The sequence below is a fragment of the Anomaloglossus baeobatrachus genome, chromosome 1 (genome assembly GCF_048569485.1).
Source record: "Anomaloglossus baeobatrachus isolate aAnoBae1 chromosome 1, aAnoBae1.hap1, whole genome shotgun sequence".
Taxonomy (NCBI): Eukaryota; Metazoa; Chordata; class Amphibia; order Anura; family Aromobatidae; genus Anomaloglossus; species Anomaloglossus baeobatrachus.
In genome coordinates this window covers 669,998,984-670,021,781 of record NC_134353.1, presented here as the reverse complement: position 1 = coordinate 670,021,781, position 22,798 = coordinate 669,998,984, and positions in this window count along the sequence as shown.

Here is a 22,798-nt window from a genome sequence, read left to right as displayed (position 1 = left end):
GGTGTGACGTAACTCTGTGGTCTAATGTCACAAAAATTAAAAGTTTGAAAATTGCAAAATTTTCCTATACTTTCACTAATAAATGCAAAAATATTGCACTAAATTTACCACTATCATGTGTCATGAAAAAGCAAGAATCACTAGGATCCATTGAAGCATTCCAGAGTTATTACCCCATAAAGGGACTTTGGTCAGAATTGAAACATTTGGCCTGGTCAGGAAGGTGAAAATTGTGTTTGGAGAAGACACCCTTTAAATATGAGAGACTTGCAGCAGTTTGCAAAAGAAGAGTGGTCCAAAATTCCAGTTGAGAACTGTAAGAAGCTTGTTGATTGTTAAAGGGAACCAATCGTCAGGATTTTCGGATATAAGCTACAGCTAGTGCTATACTGGCGCTATCATGCTGCTTATCTACATACCATAGTGGTCAAATTGGATGTTTAGGCTTTCAAATCCAAGAAAGTTAAGTTTATAAAATCAGCAGCTACTTGATTGGCATTTGCAATGGAGCGGATAATATCTGGGTGGGTATTCATGTGGATTCCCATCCTCCTGCCTGTTGTTCCTCCCTTTTTCTTTTCTCTATGCTAATTTTACTATTCACTTAGATGGCGTTGGAGTTGGCACCTGCGCATAGTGCTTATCTCCGGCGCAATCTTTGTGAATATCGTGGTACCCATTGCTATTCTATTCTTGTGGCTGAGAGGGCGGCGCATGCACCCTTGCTTCTTCTGCTCTGGTTGTGACTGCGGGAACGTGCACGGTCACAGCAGAAGTGGAGAACAGCTGATCGCAGCGATTAGCTGCAGGAGAGGACACCGTGCCAATCAAGTAGCTGCTGATTTTATAAACTTCACTTTCATGGATTCGAAAGCCTAAACATCCGAGCTGACCACTAATGGTATATATAAAATCAGCCTGATAGTGCGAGTACAGCACTGGCTGTAGCTTATATGCAAAAATCCTGATGATTGAACCCTTTAAGGATTGATTGCAGTTATTTATTCCAATGGATATGCAACCAAATATTAAGTTGAGGTTATCAACAATTTTATCCAACTAATTTTTGGAGTTTTGTGTGAAATTATGTCCAATTTGCCTTTTTTCAGCTTCATTTGTTGTTGTGTTGTTTGAATAAACATGTATATAACAAAATGTGTAATTGCAAACATTTTCTGGGAGAAATACCATATTTTTCATTTATTAAGATGCACCAGATTATAAAAGAAACCTCAAATTTAGAGAAAAAAAAATGGGGTACGTCTTATAATTCGGTGGTGTCTTACCGGAGAGGGGTGGCAGTGGTGGTGGAGCAGGGTAGGAGGAGGCAGGGGCAGTGCTGGAGTAGGGCAAAGCTGCCGTCGGTGCAGCGGGTGTCCCAGATGCTCACTCCGGATGGTGGCGCTGTGAGACAGGAGGAACATCCAGAAACTGGCGATGGTGTGCGCTTCAAAAGAATGGCGCCCGGAGTCGGCGCTTGCACAGATTAAGCTGTTGGCTCAATCACAACCTGAGCTCTCATCTGCTCACGCGCCACCTCCGTGCATTATTTTCCTTAAGTCTGCTTGGAGATCAATGGGCCGGAGGTGGTACCTACGCAGATGAGATCTTGAGCCGAGAGCTCCGTCTGAGCATGCGCCAACTCCAGGCGCCATTATTTGATGCTGACATTCAGGATGCCTTACCACCTGCAGTGCAGCAGAGGAGACATTGCAGCGCAGCAGAGCCCACAGCACGTCGCCTGCAGCACAGCGTACCACCCGTAGCACACCCTAGCGCACAGCCCACAGCATCGCCTCTGCCTCCTGTGATCCATCTCCAGCATGCCCACCTGTAAGCTAAATTTGACTTATAAGATGCACCCCTCGTTTTCCTCCCAAATTTTTGGCAGGATAAGTGCATCTTATAAGGCTAGGTTCACATTTCCGTTGTTTTGCATCAGTCACATGCGTTGCTTGACGCATGTGACTGATGCGTTGTACAATGGATGATAAAGAACAGAAATCATTGTCGGACTCCGTTGTGTGCGGGGGGCGGAGCGTGAGGGGGCAGAGACGATCGGGGCTGTGGCGCTGAGGACTTCAGTGCCGCGGGGACTGCAGGGCTGGGGACAAGTGAGTGTGTGTGTGTGTGTGAGTGTGTATACATTCGGACTGCAGGAGGGGGCGGAGCCGAGTGGGGAAGTGTCAGCCTCCTTGCACACGTATCCAGGGTAAATATCGGGTAACTAAAAGCAAACCACTTTTTGCTTGGTTACCCGATATTTATCTTGGATACCAGCGTACACCGCTTAGCGCTGGCTCCCTGCACATGTAACCACTGTAAATATCGGGTAACTAACCAAAGCGCATTGCTTGGTTACCCGATGTGTATCCTGGTTACAGTGAAGGGAGCCAGAGAGAGCATGCGCAGCAAAATCCTACGTTAAAAAACGACTGACCGCGACGCAGCGGATGCAACGCAGCATCATCAGTCGCAATCCGTCACTAATAGAAGCCTATGGGGAAAAACTGGATTCCTGCAAAATATTTTGCAGGATACCGTAATTCCTCAAGGCGACGGATTGTGACTGATGCAAAATAACGAAAGTGTGAACCTAGCCTAATATGAAAAATATGGTACTTCATTTTCTGGAACAATTTCAAGGGTGCCAACACTTTTGGCCATGACTAGTATATTCCATGTCTTGAGTTGCCTGAATACAGTTATTTAGTAGGAAACCTCATTGTTCACCAGTGATACAATGGTCCTGTGATGATTTCATGAACCTATATGAACATTTTTGCTTATGATTGTATTTGGTGTTCTGTTGTGTGCAGTAAATATAGCCTGGAGCCTAATAGAGAAAGATCTATTCCAATCTATTAGAGCATTGACTTCTACATAATACAATTTTATTACGTACTAAAAATTGTAATCCATAGTGAAATGTACCATTCCTTAATTCTTTCACATTGCACAATGAAGTTATAAAAAGGAAAGATTACAACCAGAATCTCTAAGTGTAACAACAATCTCATGCTGAGTGCTTACCAATCTGGATTCACTACCGCCATATGGTGATATTGACATAAGTTTTCCCAGCAGCTTCTCAATTTACCTTTCAGTCTCAGTATTAATTAACTTGGATGTCATTACCATTTATAGAAGTGATATAACCTTGTGTACATATATCTGTTTCCTTTTCTCCGCTTTGCCTGTGTAATGTATTAACGTTGTTGACTTCTAGCATAAATGGAAGGTGAGCAGCACGGTCATGTACAAGTAGTGGACCATTATCTGACCAATATAAAAATTGTGCTAGAATACTTTTTTAGCAGAACATTTCTTTTTCTCTTCAGAGGTCTGATATCTGATATTATATCAGCAGGTTATTACATCCAAAATTCTATTTATTCTAAAAAGAATAAAAATGTCACATTGTTTTAATAAAGACGGAATGTTCCTGCTCCTTTGTCACCCTCAGTATTCTGACTTCTTGCTCCTTTCTAAAAAAATACATTTTTAGCCACTGATTCATGATTTATGCTTCTATGTGAGTCACTTTCTTTCCTTTTTGTCTTGTGGTATTAGTTTCTGTTTTTAGCACCAAATTCTTAAAAATGCGATTCATGAGTTTGGCGAGATGTAAAAAAAAAAACGTGATTTTTCTGTGCAAGGAAAACTTAAAGAAAGTAATCCAGCACCGAGACTGATAAAAAAAATACAATATTCATTAAAAAAATACATAAAAAAGGGTTAAAAGAAACCGTTAGAAAGTACAGGATATGTAGCACCCAATGCATTTTAGACTATGCTTGCCATTACTCGTAGGCGTTCTTTTGGCGCCCCATGTCTGTTTAGTGACTTTTTGGTGCCAAAAGTCGCATGCAAAAACTGCTCCAAAATACTAGCATACTCAATGGAATGGTGTTGTGCCTAATTTTATAACTTATTTAAGAGTCGCAATTGATGAATTGGGTGAAAACAACTAGAATCGCTAAACTCTGCCCATAAAACAGTGGTTCATAGGTATGACTGCCTAGGCACGTCTCAATCAGCGGCAAAAAGATATGTGCAAAGTTAGAATAAATGTAATGTAGACTGTAGGGTAAATTCACAGTAAAAGCTATATATTCTATATTCATACAAATATACCGCACTTAACATACTCATATGTCTGCCTGAAAAGGTAATTCATAATTGTAAAGTGACAGGGTGAATATGTAATGTGCAACCAAGTACTTAGTATAGGATACCTGATAATCCAATATTAAGGTCGAAACAATCCCTCCATGTTTCATGTGGTGTCTGGTAAGACAGAGTTAGACTTATGTCCATGGTGGAAGTGATGTTTGTAGTTCAAGCGCTATCCTGATATACAGTTATTCTGAGCGGTGCCCCGGCCGGTGACGTTCACTCACTTACAACTTTTGTCCATTTGAACCATTCCATGGATATTTGTATACAAGAATCCTTGCTATAGACACCATTGTTCATGAATAAGGGCATAATCTGCCTGAAACGCGTAGATTAGCCTTGTGTTCACATATTTTTCTGCTTTTACCCTTGTCCCCATTTTAATTGTTGGAATAAAATATAATGTTTTATGGACTCATCTTCTTGGTGGATGCTGGTTTTACTTTTTTCCTAAGTGAATCTACTTGCTTCAGGGAGCGGTCTGTTGTTTCTGAGCGCCGCACTCCATCTGAATATCCCCTGCCTCGGTTAGCTAGCTGTTGTGATTTTTTTTAATAGTTTTTACTATCTTGATATACAGTTATTCAGAGTGGCGTCCTGGCCGGTGTGCATTCACTCAGTTACACTTTCCTTCATGAGTATTTTCAGGTTGACAGGCGGTGTGTAGCAAACTGGTCTCAGTCCTGCATACTGTATATCAGGATAGTGCTTGAACTAAGGACACAACTCTAATTATTTATTACAGGACACTGACTGAAACACAAATGGATTATTTTGACCTTAATATTGGGCTATCAGGTATCCTATACTATGGGCGTGGTTAAACATTACGATATTCACCCCTCCATTTTGCAATTACGGATCACCTTGTCAAACAGCCATATGAGTATTTTAGGTGTGATATATTTGTATGAATATTACTCTCATTAGAATGTGTTTTAATTTTGTGTGCGCGAGTTTTCGTTTACCCCTTTCTGTGCCTATTAGTGGGGTTTTGGTTTCTGGTGAGTAGCATCAGGGCTTGGACAGGAGCCAGGGTCACCTTGGGGGCTCGAACCTGGCTACCTTCGAGCCTACTTTTGAGATAAGGAACAGCGCAGGGGCCACAGCCTTAGGGTCAGAATAGGAGATCCTGTTCCATCCGTACATGCCTTGTGACAATTAAATTTATTTTAATTGAGCGCAAATTGATTTTTGTTTTTCATTTTGTGGGCAGATAAAAACAACAAAGAACAGGTGACCACATACAAAATAAACTTAAAAAAAGGTGCAAATAAAATAATGACTTGGGTGCAAACAAAATGGCGCAAAATACACAAAACTAGACAGAAAAAAGGTGCAAAGGCAATGATAAATCGGAGCATTAAACTACACTACAAATGTGCAGCAAAATCTACACCTGAATTGTTAAGGTATGGAATCTGCTTGTATTCTGCCACAAAATCCATGTGAAAAATGTCTGCAATTGACACCCCCTTTATTTTGATTGGGAAAACAACTTTTTTCAGACATGGTTTCCAAAACCATTTCAATAAGCGACATGTCACGTACTGAAGCTGTTACTGTTCAGATTCCTCACACAGATTAGCCTCATTGATTGAGGCTAATTCACATGTAAACCTGCCACAGTGCGAAAATCAGACGCGGATTGCAAAGCAGGCATATATTGGCTTTTTCTGGCAAGTATTTAAACAAATAACCACATATGAATTTAGTCTCGGTATTAGAAAATTTCATGAATTTCATGAATTAGGGTTAATCCGCAGTAATTCAAACTAGGCTTTTTGGATTTTAAAAGGATGCATAAATATATGTAACTACTATTTACTTGTAGACTTGTAGTGTGATTATTGCTGGTGTTTATTAAAACCGTCTTGGTTAGATGCCTTGTCAAAGTCTGCTAATCATTGCGAAGAAGATCTTGAGGTGTTAAATTGCTGGGGTAATATCACATTTCACTTTGCTAATGGACTTGTGATCTGATTTTAGTAACTGACGTTTATTTGGACACTGCAATATATTTTCAATGATGTTTGAGCTAGCAACCTTAAAGGAAACCAGTCATGTAAAAAAGCATTATTAACCTGCAGGCAAGGGGTTAATAGCATTCTGAAGCCACCCGGTACCAGCAATGATTGTCCCTCTGCCAGGAGGAAATTAACTTTATTCTTCCTAGCAGCCTCTGGCTTTCAGTTATAGGGGTGGCACTGGAGTGAGTTCAGTTGTTGCTCTGGGCATAGAGAACGGCAATGGTAACCCCTATGACTGAAATCCCAAGGCTGTTGAGAGGAATAAGGATCATTTCCTCCCGGCAGCGGAACTCTCAGTGCCGGTACCAGGCAGCTTCAGAACACTATTAACCTGCAGATTAACCCCATATCTGCAAGTTAATAGCATTTTTCCCCTGACAGGTTCCCTTTAAATTATTTTACAAGTGAATTGATTTGAAGAGAATCAAATTTGTGTTGAATTTTGTGAATTTTCTGTACCCAGCAAATTTGAACAATTTGTAATTCAAATCATGTGAATTGCCAAATATGCCAACAACACTGCAGAGGATTGTATCAGCCAGAGAAGGCTTACATGACCTCAGGCATGTCCCTGTGGGCATCCCTATAATGACTTACAGCTTCCAAATCACATGTTATAGCACAACTGTCAGGACAGACTATAATAGCTAGAATAAATCAGATTTTCATTCTCGCAGTCAGGTACTGACCAACTTCTAATTCAATTATTTCAATGTTCTACAGAGGCAGATGAGAAGTTGGTCAGATGTGAGTGCAAGTATGGAAGACAGTTATGATTGATCATGTGACGATCGCTCAAATTGGCAAGCACAGCCGAATACTAAAGGGTACTTTACACGCTGCGATATAGGTACCGATATCGCTAGCGAGCGTACCCGCCCCCGTCGGTTGTGCGTCACGGGCAAATCGCTGCCCGTGGTGCACAATATCGCTAACACCTGTCACACGGACTTACCTTCCCTGCGACGTCCCTTTTGCCGGCGAACCACCTCCTTTCTAAGGGGGCGGTTCGTGCGGCGTCACAGCGACTTCACACGGCTGATATAAAAAGCATTGCAACTGGCATGGAATGGTTTGGGCTGTCTTATGGGCATTGGAGCTGCCATTTTGGCTTTTATGAGTAGAATTGTGGCCTTTATGGGGGACAATTAAGCAGTTACAAAAGACAATTTGTGATTGTCTGAGCAGGTACACAATGTAAAAGCATAGAATTATTGTATCCTAAATTTACGGCTATCGTAGATTTGCTTTTCTGGCACAGGAACAGCCAAGGGGGCACCTAATTTATTAAAAGTCATACTTTACAAAATAGTTTTAACAAATTACTGGAAATATGTTTTACCTATCCTTAATCTTAAAATCCTTGCCATCTGTTCTTATTCTCCAGACCCCTTAAGTTAATATTTATTAGAGAAGAACATTTAAATTAAAAATTGCATTATAATCTAGCTTCAGTAAACACGACATGAAGAGAATTATATCTCCAAGTCTCTGAGGTCTTCTGAGACAAAATCATGTGTGATGTGCTTAGCTGCATTACGCTCCTGGAAATACATGAAAATCTTGGCATCTGTGCCCGTATTGCTTTGAGAAAATAAACAGGTGATTGTAAAAATAAGGTAAATAAAAAAAACAGAGAAAAAACAATAGAGAATCCATTCTAATCCACTTTAATGCCGCAATAGATATAAAAAAAGCTGTATTTTATTGTTTATACACAATATATTCAAGAGAATAAAACCTTGATAAAAGTATTGGTTTAGGACATGTTTCTGGATAAATTGAGAACTAGGTGTTATCACTTACCTAGCCAATGTTCCTACATACTCTAGCTTACCCTAATGACAGAGAATAGTAACACCCAGTTGTCAATGTATTCATATAATGAGAAATAGCTCAGAGTTTTTAATAAGAGTTTTTCTCAGTTATTTTACGGAAGTTTAGTGGGTTTTTTTTCCAAAACCTGACATGCCAGCTTGCTTACATCTCATCTTTAAATATCTTAAGGGAATCACGTGGTAAATCTATTGTAGGTAGTTGTAAAACTGAATTGTGTTCCATTTGTCTAAATACGTTTGCATCTATAGCATTTTTACTACCTGTATTTTTTTTAATGGCCTTAAAAAAAAAAAGATCGTACTCACGTCACTGTAACCCTGTACACCTTTTCCCATCATGTTCAAGATTCCCTGCAGGTCTTTGTACTTCTTGCTCCACTAATTACATCCTAGCATGGACATATGACTACTGCAGCCAATGATTAGCTGTTGTTAGTCACCGCTGCAAGCAACACTTATTCCTATTTCCAAGATGTCGGATGGTTGATGGGGAAATGCTGGGGCAGACTGCTTACCATGCACCTAATAGTTGACTAAGAATGGCTTGTGAAGGCAGTAAGTAAGGTGAGCAATGCTTTTCTACTACCACCTGAAAATGTAGTTTGCAAAACGTGCATAATATCTTGAATAGCGTGGTTGTAATGGTTACATTGGTTCATGCTTTTTTGCAGATATACAAGAGGCCTTTATTAATTGTTGTCTAATGATAATCAATTTGAGTCATTTTTCTTTTCTTGTTGCTTATTACTACAGTTAAGGGTACTTTACACTCTGCGATTTTGGTACTGATATCGCTAGCGAGCATACCCGTCCCCGTCGGTTGTGCGACATGGGCAAATCGCTGCCCATGGCGCACAACATCGCTAACACCCGTCACACGCACTTACCTTCCCTGCGACATCGCTCTGACCGGTGATCCGCCTCCTTTCTAAGCGGTTGGTTCATGCGGCATCACAGCGACGTCACACGACAGCCGTCAAATAGCAGAGGAGGGGCGGAGATGAGCGGGACGTAACATCCCGCCCACCTCCTTCCTTCCTCATTGCCGGTGGACGGAGGTAAGGAGATGATCGTCGCTCCTGCGGTGTCACACATAGCAATGTGTGATGCCGCAGGAACGAGGAACAACCTTGCTACGTACGAGACAACGATTTTTGGTAAATGAACAACCTCTCATATACCAATGATTTTTGTCTCTTCTGCGATCATTTAAGGTCGCTCCTGCCTGTTACACACTGCGATGTCGCTAATGGCGCCGGATGTGCGTCACAAACACCGTGACCCCGACGATATATCGTTAGCGATGTCGCAGCGTGTAAATGGCCCTTTAACAGCCCTTAACGACTGCGGGCAGTAAAATTACATCCTAGCGGTCATAACGTTACAGCCCGCGGTCTGCCGGCGGCAGCATGCCGCGATCGGTGCACATCTCAGCTGATTTTCACAGCTGAGATGTGTGCCTGCTAGGCACGAGCAGAATCTTTATCTGCTCATGCCGTTTAACCCCTGAAATGGCGCTGTCAATATATGACAGCGCCATTATAAACGCGATCGCGGTAAAGTTTTATTACCGCCCGATACCGGAAGTCACGTGACATGATCACGTGACTTCTGGTTGTTGTCATGGTAGCACTGGGTCATGTGATGACTCCTGTGCTAGACATGAAACACTTTCACTTTCGCTTTGTACGGAGGCTAGGGAAGCAGGAAGTGCACGTATCTGCTGTTTACAGCTGTGATCAGCAGATAGTGCAGAGCGATCGGATTGCTGATTGCTATAGCCCCCTAGGGGGACTAGTAAAATAAATAAAAAAAGTAAAAAAAAAGTTTTAAAAAATTAAAAAAAAACAAAAAACCTAAAAGTTCAAATCTCCCCCCTTTCGCCCCATTGAAAATTAAAGGGTTAAAAAAATAAAAAATATACACACATTTGGTATCGCAGTGTTCAGAAATGCCCGATCTATCAAAATATAAAATCAATTAATCTGATCAGTAAACGGCGTAGCGGCAAAAAAAATCCAAACGCCAAAATTACTTTTTTTGTCGCCACAACTTTTGCGCAAAATGCAATAACAGGTGATCAAAATGTAGCATCTGCGCAAAAATGGTACCGTTAAAAACGTCAGCTCGAGATGCAAAAATAAGCCATTGCTGAGCTATAGATCCCGAAACATGAGAACACTATGGGTCACGGAATATGGCGTAAAACGTGCGCCACTTTTTTCAGACAAACTTCTGCATTTTTTTAACCGCTTATATAAAAGTAAACCTATACATGTTTGGTGTCTACGGACTCGCACTGACCTGAGGCATCATACGCACAAATCAGTTTTACCATACAATGAACACAGTGAATAAAATATCTAAAAAACAATAGTGCTATTGCACTTTTTTTGCCTTTTTCTGCATTTGGAATTTTTTTGCCGTTTTCCAGTACACTATATGGTAAAACTTATGCTTTCATTGAAAAGTACAGCTCGTTCTACAAAAAATGAGCCCTCACATGACCATATTGACTGAAAAATAAAAAAGTTACGTCTCAGAAAAAGAATGGCGAAAAAAAAAACGGAAAGCGAAAAATCGGTCGGTCATGAAAGAGTTAATCCTTGGCATACCTGCTTGCTGATTTTATTTTTTAAAATATTGATTTACATTGATGCTATATTTTTGAAGTATAGCATGAAGTCCTGATCATTTTGATGGGGACTTTTTAAGGATCTTTATAGATTGTGTACATCAATGTGTTGTTCTTCAATTAAGTATTTACTGAAAAGTTCATCAGCTGTTTGCAAGAAGTTTCTAGAAACTTTGGTGGTATTTGATGGATATTCTTGACATTGTGATTATTGAAGATATTATAGAATGAAGATCAAAGAGGTTTTTGCTATGTAATATGAAGACAGCAGGAGATAGGGGCTAAGACACTGATTTCAGCAATGTGTTACTTATGAAGCTGTGTGCGGTTATTAACTTTCAATTATTGTTTTATCCCTCCTCTGATAAACAGCTTATTGTCAATATACAATGTACATATAAAGCTGTGGTGTGGGCGGTGTTAGCTTTCTGATCTCTGCTTCATCTAAAAATTACATGCCACTGTACCCAGCACTCCTAGCCAGTCCCTAAACAGGTTCCTCACCTGTCGTCAAGCAGGAACCTGAAGCCCTGGCTAGTGAATGGGAGTGTAAGGATCACTAGTCCGACTGCTGCACTGAAACAACACACCAAGGGAAGGTAAGACAGACAGGGGGAAAACAACAACAGACTGACTCCAACAACTACGCTGCAGTTAGGCACCAGTACTGCAGCCTACACCTCTACCAACAGCAAGAACTCCAGCAGCTCCTTCCATCCCCAGGCCCAGAATCCAAATGCAAAGAGAATAACCGGCACCCTCTACAGGAAGCAGAGGCTATATAAAGGGACTGGAAGTGGTCCCAAACTGGAAACACCTGACCAGGACTCAGAAGCGGCTGGCAAGGAAAACTGACATTACCCTTGCCACACCCAAAGAATGAAAACTTATTTAATATGTACAGTCTCAGATTATTTTCATAACTCTGCAAATTGTAGATTCACATTGAAGTCATCAAAACTATGAATTAACACATGTGGAATGAAATACTAAACAAAAAAGTGTGAAACAACTGAAAATATGTCTTATATTCTAGGTTCTTCAAAGTAGCCACTTTTTGCACTGCTTTGCACACTCTTGGCTTTCCCTTGATGAGCTTCAAGAGTTAGTCACTGGAAATAGTCTTCCAACAGTCTTGAGGAGTTCCCAGAGATGCTTAGGACTTGTTGGCCCTTTTACCTTCACTCTGCAGTTTAGCTCACCCCAAACCATTTCAATTGGGTTCAGGTCTGGTGACTGTGGAGGCCAGGTCATCTAGCGTAGCACCCCATCACTCTCCTTCTTAGTTAAATAGCTTAAATAGCCCTTATACAGCCTGGATGATGTTTGGGGTCATTGTCCTGTTGAAAAATAAATGATGGTCCAACTAAACGCAAATCGGATGGAATAGTATGCCACTGCAAGATGCTCTGGTAGCCATGCTGGTTCAGTATTCCTTTAATTTTGAAAAAATCCCCAACAGTGTCCCCAAGAAAGCACCCCCACACCATCACACCTCCTCCTCCATGCTTCACTGTGGGAACCAGGCTTGTAGAGTCCATCCGTTCACCTTTTCTGCGTCGCACAAAGACACGGTGGTTGGATCCAAAGATCTCAACTTTGGACTCATCAGACCAAAGCACAGATTTCCACTGGTCTAATGTCCATTCCTTGTGTTCTTTAGCCCAAACAAGTCTCTTCTGCTTGTTGCCTGTCCTTAGCAGTGGTTTCCTAGCATCTATTTTACCATGAAGGCCTGCTGCACAAAGTCTCCTTTTAACAGTTGTTCTAGAGATGTGTCTGCTGCTAGAACTCTGTGTGGCATTGACCTGGTCTCTAATCTGAGCTGCTGTTAACCTGCAATTTCTGAGGCTGGTGACACAAATAAATTTATCCTCCGCAGCAGAGGTGACTCTTGGTCTTCCTTTCCTGGGGTGGTCCTCATGTGAGCCAGTTTCTTTGTAGCATTTGATGGTTTTTGCCACTGCACTTGGGGACACTTTCAAAGTTTTCACAATTTTTCGAACTGACTGACCTTCATTTCGTAAAGTAATGATGGCCACTCGTTTTTCTTTACTTAGCTGCTTTTTATTGCATATATATATATATATATATATATATATACATAGATATACAGTACAGACCAAAAGTTTGGACACACCTTCTCATCTCTAGAACAACTATTAAGAGGAGACTTTGTGCAGCAGGCCTTCATGGTAAAATAGCTGTTAGGAAACCACTGCTAAGGACAGGCAACAAGCAGAAGAGACTTGTTTGGGCTAAAGAGCACAAGGAATGGACATTAGACCAGTGGAAATCTGTGCTTTGGTCTGATGAGTCCAAATTTGAGATCTTTGGATCCAACCACCGTGTCTTTGTAGAAAAGGTGAATGGATGGACTCTACATGCCTGGTTCCCACCGTGAAGCATGGAGGAGGAGGTGTGATGGTGTGGGGGTGCTTTGCTGGTGACACTGTTGGGGATTTATTCAAAATTGAAGGCGTACAGAACCAGCATGCCTACCAGAGCATCTTGCAGCGGCGTGCTATTTCATCCGGTTTGCGTTTAGTTGGACAATCATTTCTTTTTCAACAGGACAATGACCCCAAACACACCTCCAGGCTGTGTAAGGGCTATTTGACTAAGAAGGAGAGTGATGGGGTGCTATGTCAGATGACCTGGCCTCTACAATCACCAGACCTGAACCCAATCGAGATGGTTTGGGGTGAGCTGGACCGCAGAGTGAAGGCAAAAGGGCCAACAAGTGCTAAGCATTTCTGGGAACTCCTTCAAGACTGTTGGAAGACCATTTCCAGTGACTACCTCTTGAAGCTCATCAAGAGAATGCTAAGAGTGTGCAAAGCAGTAATCAAAGCAAAAGGTGGCTACTTTGAAGAACCTAGAATATAAGACATATTTTCAGTTGTTTCACACTTTTTTAAGTATTTCATTCCACATGTTTTCATTCATAGTTTTGATGTCTTCAATGTGAATCTACAATTTTCAGAGTCATGAAAATAAAGAAAACTCTTTGAATGAGAAGGTGTGTCCAAACGTTTGGTCTGCACTGTATATTATAAAAAAAAAAATAAAATATCCAACAATCTAAGTATACTAGAGTACTAGTACTACAGACTTAATACAGCTAGCTAATGCCATCCAGCCTCCTGCACAGAATTCATATATATGGGTAGGCATGCAGCCACAATTATTATCTAGGTCTACCTCTATACAGTAGATTAGTGTAAATACTAATGGTAATAGACAGGAGTTAATATAAATCATTTACAATGTTTTCATTTCAGCTCCACATCTAATATCAGAATAATCTGTATTTTTATATTCTTAAGCTGAACACTGGGCAGAAGCAGCAAGGGTTGATAACTTCATAAACACTGGTAAGAAGCTTTATAGGTGGACATGCCACTTGCAGCTGCACACTTGGCATACAGAATTGGCGATGTGTCAGGGACATTATTGTTTACTCTGTAAAACAATAATAGGGTAGGATAATATTACTCAAGACAGGTATTAATCATAGTAATACTGTGTCTTTGCATCGAAGCTGTATATAGCATTAGTGAGCCCCGGCGATACATAAATAAAACAGTGCACACGCATACATTGTGACAATAGGATTTCATCAACATCCTTTTCCCTAGTGAAGAATAAACCCTACATTGTAGCACAACCTGCATGTACAGACCGTTGTGTCACATTTATGGCTCTGCTTTATATATTTTGTTTGCAGAGGCTTAGCGCTGGAACAGATGCGGGGTTTTAATATGAAGATTGTAATGAGATTGTAAGCAATGTTCAGACAAGGATTCCAACTTTGGATATGAGACAAGTAAAAAGAAAGCAGCATTTCTGCTGCATACAGAAATTCCACATTAAGATACACAATACACTTGTAAGAAGAAGGCTCTGGCACTAGATCAATATAAACTATGTGCAGGATATTACAGAAAGATCCTATCTTCTTAGTCATATGCAGTATATCCTGTGTCTTCATAACATTAACCCCCTAAGCCAGAACTTTCTTAAAAATACATTATGAATCAGCCAGGAAACAGAGACATATGAGGAATCCGTATCAGTATTTTTAATAGCACTGTATAAATAAATATGTCTAGGAAACCAAAGACAGTGAGAGGTTTCATTTATGAGAAATTCTTGGACAATATTGTTAATCTTTGATTCTACCATAAGGTGATCTCATGCCGCTATATTGGGCACTTTCAGGAATGCTGAGAATTAGTGATGAGCGAGTATGCTTGTTACTACTCGGTACTCGCACGAGTATCACTGTACTCGGGCTACTCGGCGGGTACCGAGTAATTTTGCAATACTCGTGCTTTACTCGTGGTCTTCATCCCTGCATGTTGGCGCTCTTTTGAGAGCCAGCCCTCATGCAGGGATTGGCTGGCAGACCACTGCAATGCCACAGCCCTGTTAGTTGTGGAATTGCAGTGATTGGCCGGCCCGCACAGCGTGACCGAGCCTTTATACCGGCGGGCGCGCTGTGCTCTGTACACAGCCATCTCATATTCCCTGCTTTCCACGCCCACAGGCGCCTATGATTGGTTGCAGTGAGACACGCCCCCACGCTGAGTGACAGGTGTCACACTGCACCCAATCACAGCAGCCGGTGGGCGGGTCTATACTGTGCAGTAAAATAAATAAATAAATAATTTAAAAAAACGGCGTGCGATCCCCCCAATTTTAATACCAGCCAGATAAAGCCATACAGCTGAAGGCTGGTATTCTCAGGATGGGGAGCTCCACGTTATGGGGAGCCCCCCACCCTAACAATATCAGTCAGCAGCTGCCCAGAATTGCCGCATACATTATATGCGACAGTTCTGGGGCTGTACCCGGCTCTTCCCGATTTACCCTAGTGCGTTGGCAAATCGGGGTAATAAGGAGTTAATGGCAGCCCATAGCTGCCACTAAATCCTAGATTAATTATGTCAGGCGTCTCCCCGAGATTCCTTCCATGATTAATCTGTAAATTACAGTTAAAAAACACACACACCCGAAAAATCCTTTATTAGAAATAAAAAACACTAACAAAGTCCCTCATTACCAATTTATTAACCCCGACAAACCCTCCATGTCCGGCGTACTCCACGGACTCCGGCGTCGCGTCCAGCTCTGCTGCATGGAAGTGACAGGAGCTGCAGAAGACACCGCCGCTCCGGTCACCTCCACGCAGCTAATGAAGGGAATAGCGCGATCAGCTGCTGTCAGTCAGGTAACTCCCGGCCACCGCTGGATCCAGCGGTGGCCGCGATTAACCTCAGTGACAGCAGCTGATCGCTATACTCACCTCAGTTGGTGCATGGAGCTGACTGGAGCGGCGGTGAGTAGCGCGATCAGCTGAGCTGTCACTGAGGTTACCCGCGGCCACCGCTGCATCCACCGCTGGATCCAGGTAACCTCAGTGACAGCTCAGCTGATCGCTATACTCATCTCATTAGCTGCGTGGAGGTGACCGGAGCGGCGGTGTATTCTGCAGCTCCTGTCACTTCCATGCAGCAGAGCTGGACGCGACGCTGGAGGACTGTGGAGTACGCCGGACATGGAGGGTTTGTCGGGGTTAATAAATTGGTAATGAGGGACTTTGTTAGTGTTTTTTATTTCTAATAAAGGATTTTTCAGGTGTGTGTGTTTTTTAACTGTAATTTACAGATTAATCATGGAAGGAATCTCGGGGAGACACCTGACATGATTAATCTAGGATTTAGTGGCAGCTATGGGCTGCCATTAACTCCTTATTACCCCGATTTGCCAACGCACTAGGGTAAATCGGGAAGAGCCGGGTACAGTCCCAGAACTGTCGCATATAATGTATGCGGCAATTCTGGGCGGCTGCTGACTGATATTGTTAGGGTGGGGGGCTCCCCATAACGTGGGGCTCCCCATCCTGAGAATACCAGCCTTCAGCCGTATGGCTTTATCTGGCTGGTATTAAAATTGGGGGGACCGCACGCCGTTTTTTTTAATTATTTAATTATTTATTTCACTGCACAGTATACACACACCGGCTGCTGTGATTGGGTGCAGTGAGACAGCTGTCACTCAGTGTGGGAGCGTGTCTCACTGCAACCAATCATAGGCGCCGAAAAGCAGGAAAGCAGAGAATACGAGATTGATTAATGAGCGGCCGGCTTTTTCAAAAGAGGAAAAGCCACCGGAGTTTGAACAGCTGTGCAGCGCCGCGGCAGTGATCGGGGAACGGTAAGTAAGAGAGAGGGGGGGGAACTGACCGACAGACTGTGAGAGGGGGACAGACAAGACAGAGAGAGACAGACCGACGGGAGATAGAATGAAAAAAAAAAATGACCGACATCGTTAGTAAAAAGCACAAAACATGCGTTTTGGACATCGGAGTGCCACACAAGGTTTTCACGTAAAATCTTTCATGTATTAATCTCAAAAAGTAACATACACCAGCTCTATCTCACTATTGGGTATGTGCCCTTAACATTTCCGCCATGAAAATTCATTTTGGTGTCATTTTGGAAGGTTTTCTGGTGAGTCCGTAAAAATGGCGTAAAACTTGGACAAAATTGTTCACAGCTGTGACTTTTGAGTGATAAATGCTTCAAGGGGTCTTCCCCATGCTGATGCCATGTCATTTGAGCACTCTTCTGAGACTTTTGTGACATTTTTAGGGTTTCTACATGCTGCCGGGGGGTCATTTCACAAAAATACTCGGGTCTCCCATAGGATAACATTGGGCTCGGTGCTCGGGCCGAGTACACGAGTATCTTGGGAGGCTCGGCCCGAGCTTCGAGCACCCGAGCTTTTTAGTACTCGCTCATCACTACTGAGAATACGTAAGCCCAGGAATCCACCTCCGAGCAGCGTCTGGGAAACCAAAACCAAAATCTTCGGGTTCCAGGAGGATTATAGTTGCAAAGCTGAAACCTATAGTAATTGATGAAAAGGCACCACCAGGAGCGTACCCTTAATTGACTCAAAACTGCAAACCTCATCCGGTGAGGGGACAAAAAGGATTGACATATTGAAAGCTGTAATGAATAAATAGTGGGACGGAGCCCCATTCTTAAGAATAATGCAAGTCCCAGAAAGGGACATTTTGGAATACCTTGTGGCATAACGCTTTAACTTTGTACCTTTAAACATTTGGTACTTTTACAGTGTTATGTCCATTATTTCAGTAGCATTGGTTGCAGTAGTATTAATAAAGTTCTAGTAAGTAGTAGAACAGCTATGTTTTTACTGGGCCCTTAAAAAGAATTTCTCAACAGTCAGAACAATCAACTCCCCTTTCATCTTTCCCACAAACTGTTTATGTGAGTAGCCAAGTTGGTGATCTGTCAGTCAAGCAGAGGAGGTGTGGTTGGGTGAGGAATAAAGCCAGGAAAACTGGTGATTGAGAAGTGCTTTCACACTACCAGAGCACTTCAGAGCAACCTAATATGCATATGGAAATATAGAATTTTGCATTCCGGAAGTAAAGATTGTATGAATATCAGGAATGTGTCTATAAAACTTGCGATACCTGTTCATTGAACGTATATTTTGGAAGACCGTTATCTCTCCAGACTCTTGCATACACATGAGCACCTAGATCGGCCAGGCAATTGTGTTTTAAATGGCCATAGTGTAGAAATCAACTGCCTGACACCTCTTCTCTTATCTCCTCTTAAATGAATAAGGATTGGGTATTAAAGTTCCAAGTTCCCAACATTATCTTTACGCTGGGGTGACATGAGCATATAGCGTGTGATGCGATATACTATTGACACCGGGCTCAAACTCTGCAGTGAGCGTGAGCCGAGTATCATTCACTATGAGATTCCCTCGCATGCAAGAATCAGAGCACAGATGAGATGAAGAGATTAATTTCTCCATCTTCTCCATTGCCTGTCTCTGCGTTTATCAGAGTGTACTCAGATTCCATTAGTGCAGTCCGATGTTTCACTCTCACCCATAGACTTGTATGGGTGCCCGGGATCTGTGACAATAGCAGCATTTTGCGACTTTTTGCTAACGCCAAACTGGCATGAGAAAAAAAAAATCGCTGATCGGCACTGCCCAATAGTATAACACTGGGATGAGTGCTATCCGATAAATCATCAGATACCACTCAGCTATGCTATACCCCAGCTATATGCCAGTGTGAGTGCACCCTTAAGGTTGCAGCTGCAAGGCTCCCATACTCATCAGGTTGTCCTATCTGGCTATCTAATGTGTATAGGGGCTTTAAAGGGAACCTGTCACCAGATTTCTCAAGTATAAACCAAACTACCACTTACAGCAGTTTTTGTGCTGCATTCCATAAAGGTGCATGTTATCCCCTGACTCCCCCTGTACACCCCAAAAATACCTTTTGAAAATCTTCCACGCTGTATGTAAATCTGGATGGCACAGTCCCATGTGCGTCCTTGGTTTGGCTCCTATCCCTCCTCTCCATACTGATAGCCGCCCTCTTATGCTTCATGTGGATGACGCCTCAACCGTCATCCACATAGCTGGATTATGCCTGTCCAGAGACGTCGCGGGCTTGTGCAGGCTTTGCTGTGCCCTGCTACAGGAAGAGCCTAATAGATAAGTCTGCATGCATGAAACGGGGCTATACTTCACCTAGCGACGTGGATAAGGTTCTCTGTGTCATCTAAATACCCTGGCAAAATATTGCCCTTGCACAGAGACCTCGCTGTTTCGCGCAAGTGCACTTATTTGTTAGGCTCTGTCCACAGTAGGGCATAGAAAAGTACCCCTGCACAAGTCAGTGATGTCTCTATGGTAGCGCCAGATTTCACTTCGTTATGTAGATGGCATAGGAGATGGCATCCATGTCAATCATAACACGAGGACAGCTATCAGTGCCAAGGAGGCACAAGACGCACCTAGGATGCCCATCGGACGCTCATTGGACCAGACCGTGCAGATTTATATACAGTGCAGAATATTTTCAAATTCTAGTTTTGAGGTGTTCAGGGAGAGTCAGGGGATAACATGCACCTTTCTAGAATTCATCACAGGCACTGCTGAAGGTGGTAGCTTTGGTTTATACATGAAAATCTGGTGTCAGGTTCCCGTTAAAAAACATGAAAAATACACCCCCTGTTACTGCCTTTTTCCATACCCCAATGTGCACAGCAGATATGCTGGTTATCAATAGTCTAATTTCTGCTGGTGATTAGTTTATTGTTATTGTCAATCTTTTTACATAGGGCTGTGGGAAGACACAGATTTTGTCTACTTCGCAGCCCACGTGCCTCTGCAATACTTTGAGGGATGTACTTATTATTTTTTTTTGCTTACAGGCGACTGATCATTTAGTTTAATGTAAATTCCATTCTGTAGACATGTTCAGATATTTCTGAGCATTATGGTGGATATTTATGATTCAAAGAGTGTTGCTCTCTCCTTCATGTAAAAGTGCTAAAATCATGGCAACCAAACCGCCTATAGACAAAAAAAGCAAATGCTTGATTGGTTCAGGTTGCTATGCTTTTAGTTCCATTTAGCTTTTTAGACTAATGATAGTAAATAACCCTTACAGACTGTATGTTTTAAGTGTGAGGCTCTAAATCTGCCTGTTCCAAAAATATCTCAATCAGCTAGGGATGTGAAGTGGTGCTCGAGAGTCCATGCCTTTCTTCCCTTTCTTTGATCTTGAGAAATATTCTAGTTGTGTAAAGTTCATTTACGCAGAGATTATTAAATGTCCAGGTCTCCATGTTCTGTTCTGTATTTATTTCCTCCAGAATAATTCTATATCAGTTTGACTTTTTATTATGGCTAATAGCTTCAGGTTTAGTTGCTGGGCATAAACTCGTTAAGGTCTGTGCCACGGGGGATTATATTTTAATTACTCGCACCTGTGAGAGACGCATTTTAAATCCTGTTGACAACGCTGCATTGACTTGTGATCTTGGGGCTGGGGGAAGATTTAGAATTTAACCATGTCTTCACAATGTCAATCAGATTTATTTATTTTAGTTACTTAAATATCCATTTCTTTACCAGATGTTTAAAACTGATTGACAGAGCGTGACAGCATAGAGTTAAAATCACTACATTGAAGAATACCAGTTTTGCATTCATCTAAATGTTTTATTGATCTAATTGAAATATTATTTTTTATTAGACTACTAGCTGTACTACCTGGCTTCACCCGGGTTAATAACTGTTGTTAACAAAATAGAATGTATTAACATTCCCGGGATAGAATGTATAAATCGAATGTATTAACGCCCGGGATAGTAACTGTCTCTCTGTTTCTCTCCCATTCTCTGTCTGTCTCCCCCTCTGTATATCGTATTTTACGGACCATAAGACGCACTTTTTTCCCCCCAAATGTTGGGGGAAAGTGGGGGGTGCGTCTTATGGTCTGACTATAAGGCTGCGGGGAATGAGGGTGCCGCGGTGCAGCGGGTCATCAGCGGCACGAGCAGGCTGTAACAGCCTGCCATGACCACGTGGGCCCGCTCATTACATATGCACGCCCATCCTCCCGCCCATCTCTCAGCGAAACCGGCGCTGACAGGTGGGCGGGGTGATGGGCGGGGGGGTGCGTGCATAATTAGCAGCCGGCCGTGATCACCCCTGGCAACTACAGCCTGGAGTGATCATGTGCGGCTGTATTCACTGCCCCCGTTCATCATTATCAGCGCGGGGTGCAGTGAATCAGTGTACTCACCCGTCACCGTGTGTGGAGCCGCCCCCCTGCAGCATCGCGTCTTCCTGTCTGTGCCGGCGGTCAGCTGATCTGGACACTAGCGGTGTGCACTGCGATGACGTCATCGCTGTGCGCGCCGCTAGTATCCACCAGAATCGATCAGCTTACCGCCGGCACAGACAGGAAGACACGATGCTGCAGACACCGGTGACGGCTCCACACAGCGGCGCTGCAGCTGAGACAGAGATCGGTGCTTCAGGGGGTGAGGAAGGGTAAGTATAAACGTTTATTTTTTTTTTTCCTGTGCCACAGGATACACGCCATTTACCAGGATGGGGGCATTTCATGAGCAGGATGGATGGGGGCATTTCATGAGCAGGATGGATGGGGGAATTTCATGAGCAGGATGGATGGGGGCATTTCATGAGCAGGATGGATGGGGGCATTTCATGAGCAGGATGGATGGGGGCATTTCTTGAGCAGGATGGATGGGGGCATATCATGAGCAGGATGGATGGGGGCATATCTTGAGCATGATGGATGGGGGCATATCTTGAGCATGATGGATGGGGGCATATCATGAGCAGGATGTATGGGGGCATATCATGAGCAGGATGGATGGGGGCATATCTTGAGCATGATGGATGGGGGCATATCATGAGCAGGATGTATGGGGGCATATCATGAGCAGGATGGATGTGGGCATATCATGAGCAGGATGGATGGGGGCATATCATGAGCAGGATGGATGGGGGCATATCATGAGCAGGATGGATGGGGGCATATCATGAGCAGGATGGATGGGGGCATATCATGAGCAGGATGGATGGGGGCATATCATGAGCAGGATGGATGGGGGCATATCATGAGCAGGATGGATGGGGGCATATCATGAGCAGGATGGATGGGGGCATATCATGAGCAGGATGGATGGGGGCATATCTTGAGCAGGATGGATGGGGGCATTTCATGAGCAGGATGCATGGGGGCATTTCATGAGCAGGATGGATGGGGGCATTTCATGAGCAGGATGGATGGGGGCATTAAATGAGCAGGATGGATGGGGGCATTTCTTGAGCAGGATGGATGGGGGCATATCTTGAGCATGATGGATGGGGGCATATCATGAGCAGGATGGATGGGGGCATATCATGAGCAGGATGGATGGGGGCATTAAATGAGCAGGATGGATGGGGGCATTTCTTGAGCAGGATGGATGGGGGCATATCTTAGCAGGATGGATGGGGGCATATCATGAGCAGGATGGATGGGGGCATATCATGAGCAGGATGGATGGGGGCATATCATGAGCAGGATGGATGGGGGCATATCATGAGCAGGATGGATGGGGGCATATCATGAGCAGGATGGATGGAGGCATATCATGAGCAGGATGGATGGGGGCATATCATGTGCAGGATAGATGGGGGCATATCATGAGCAGGATGGATGGGGGTATATCATGAGCAGGATG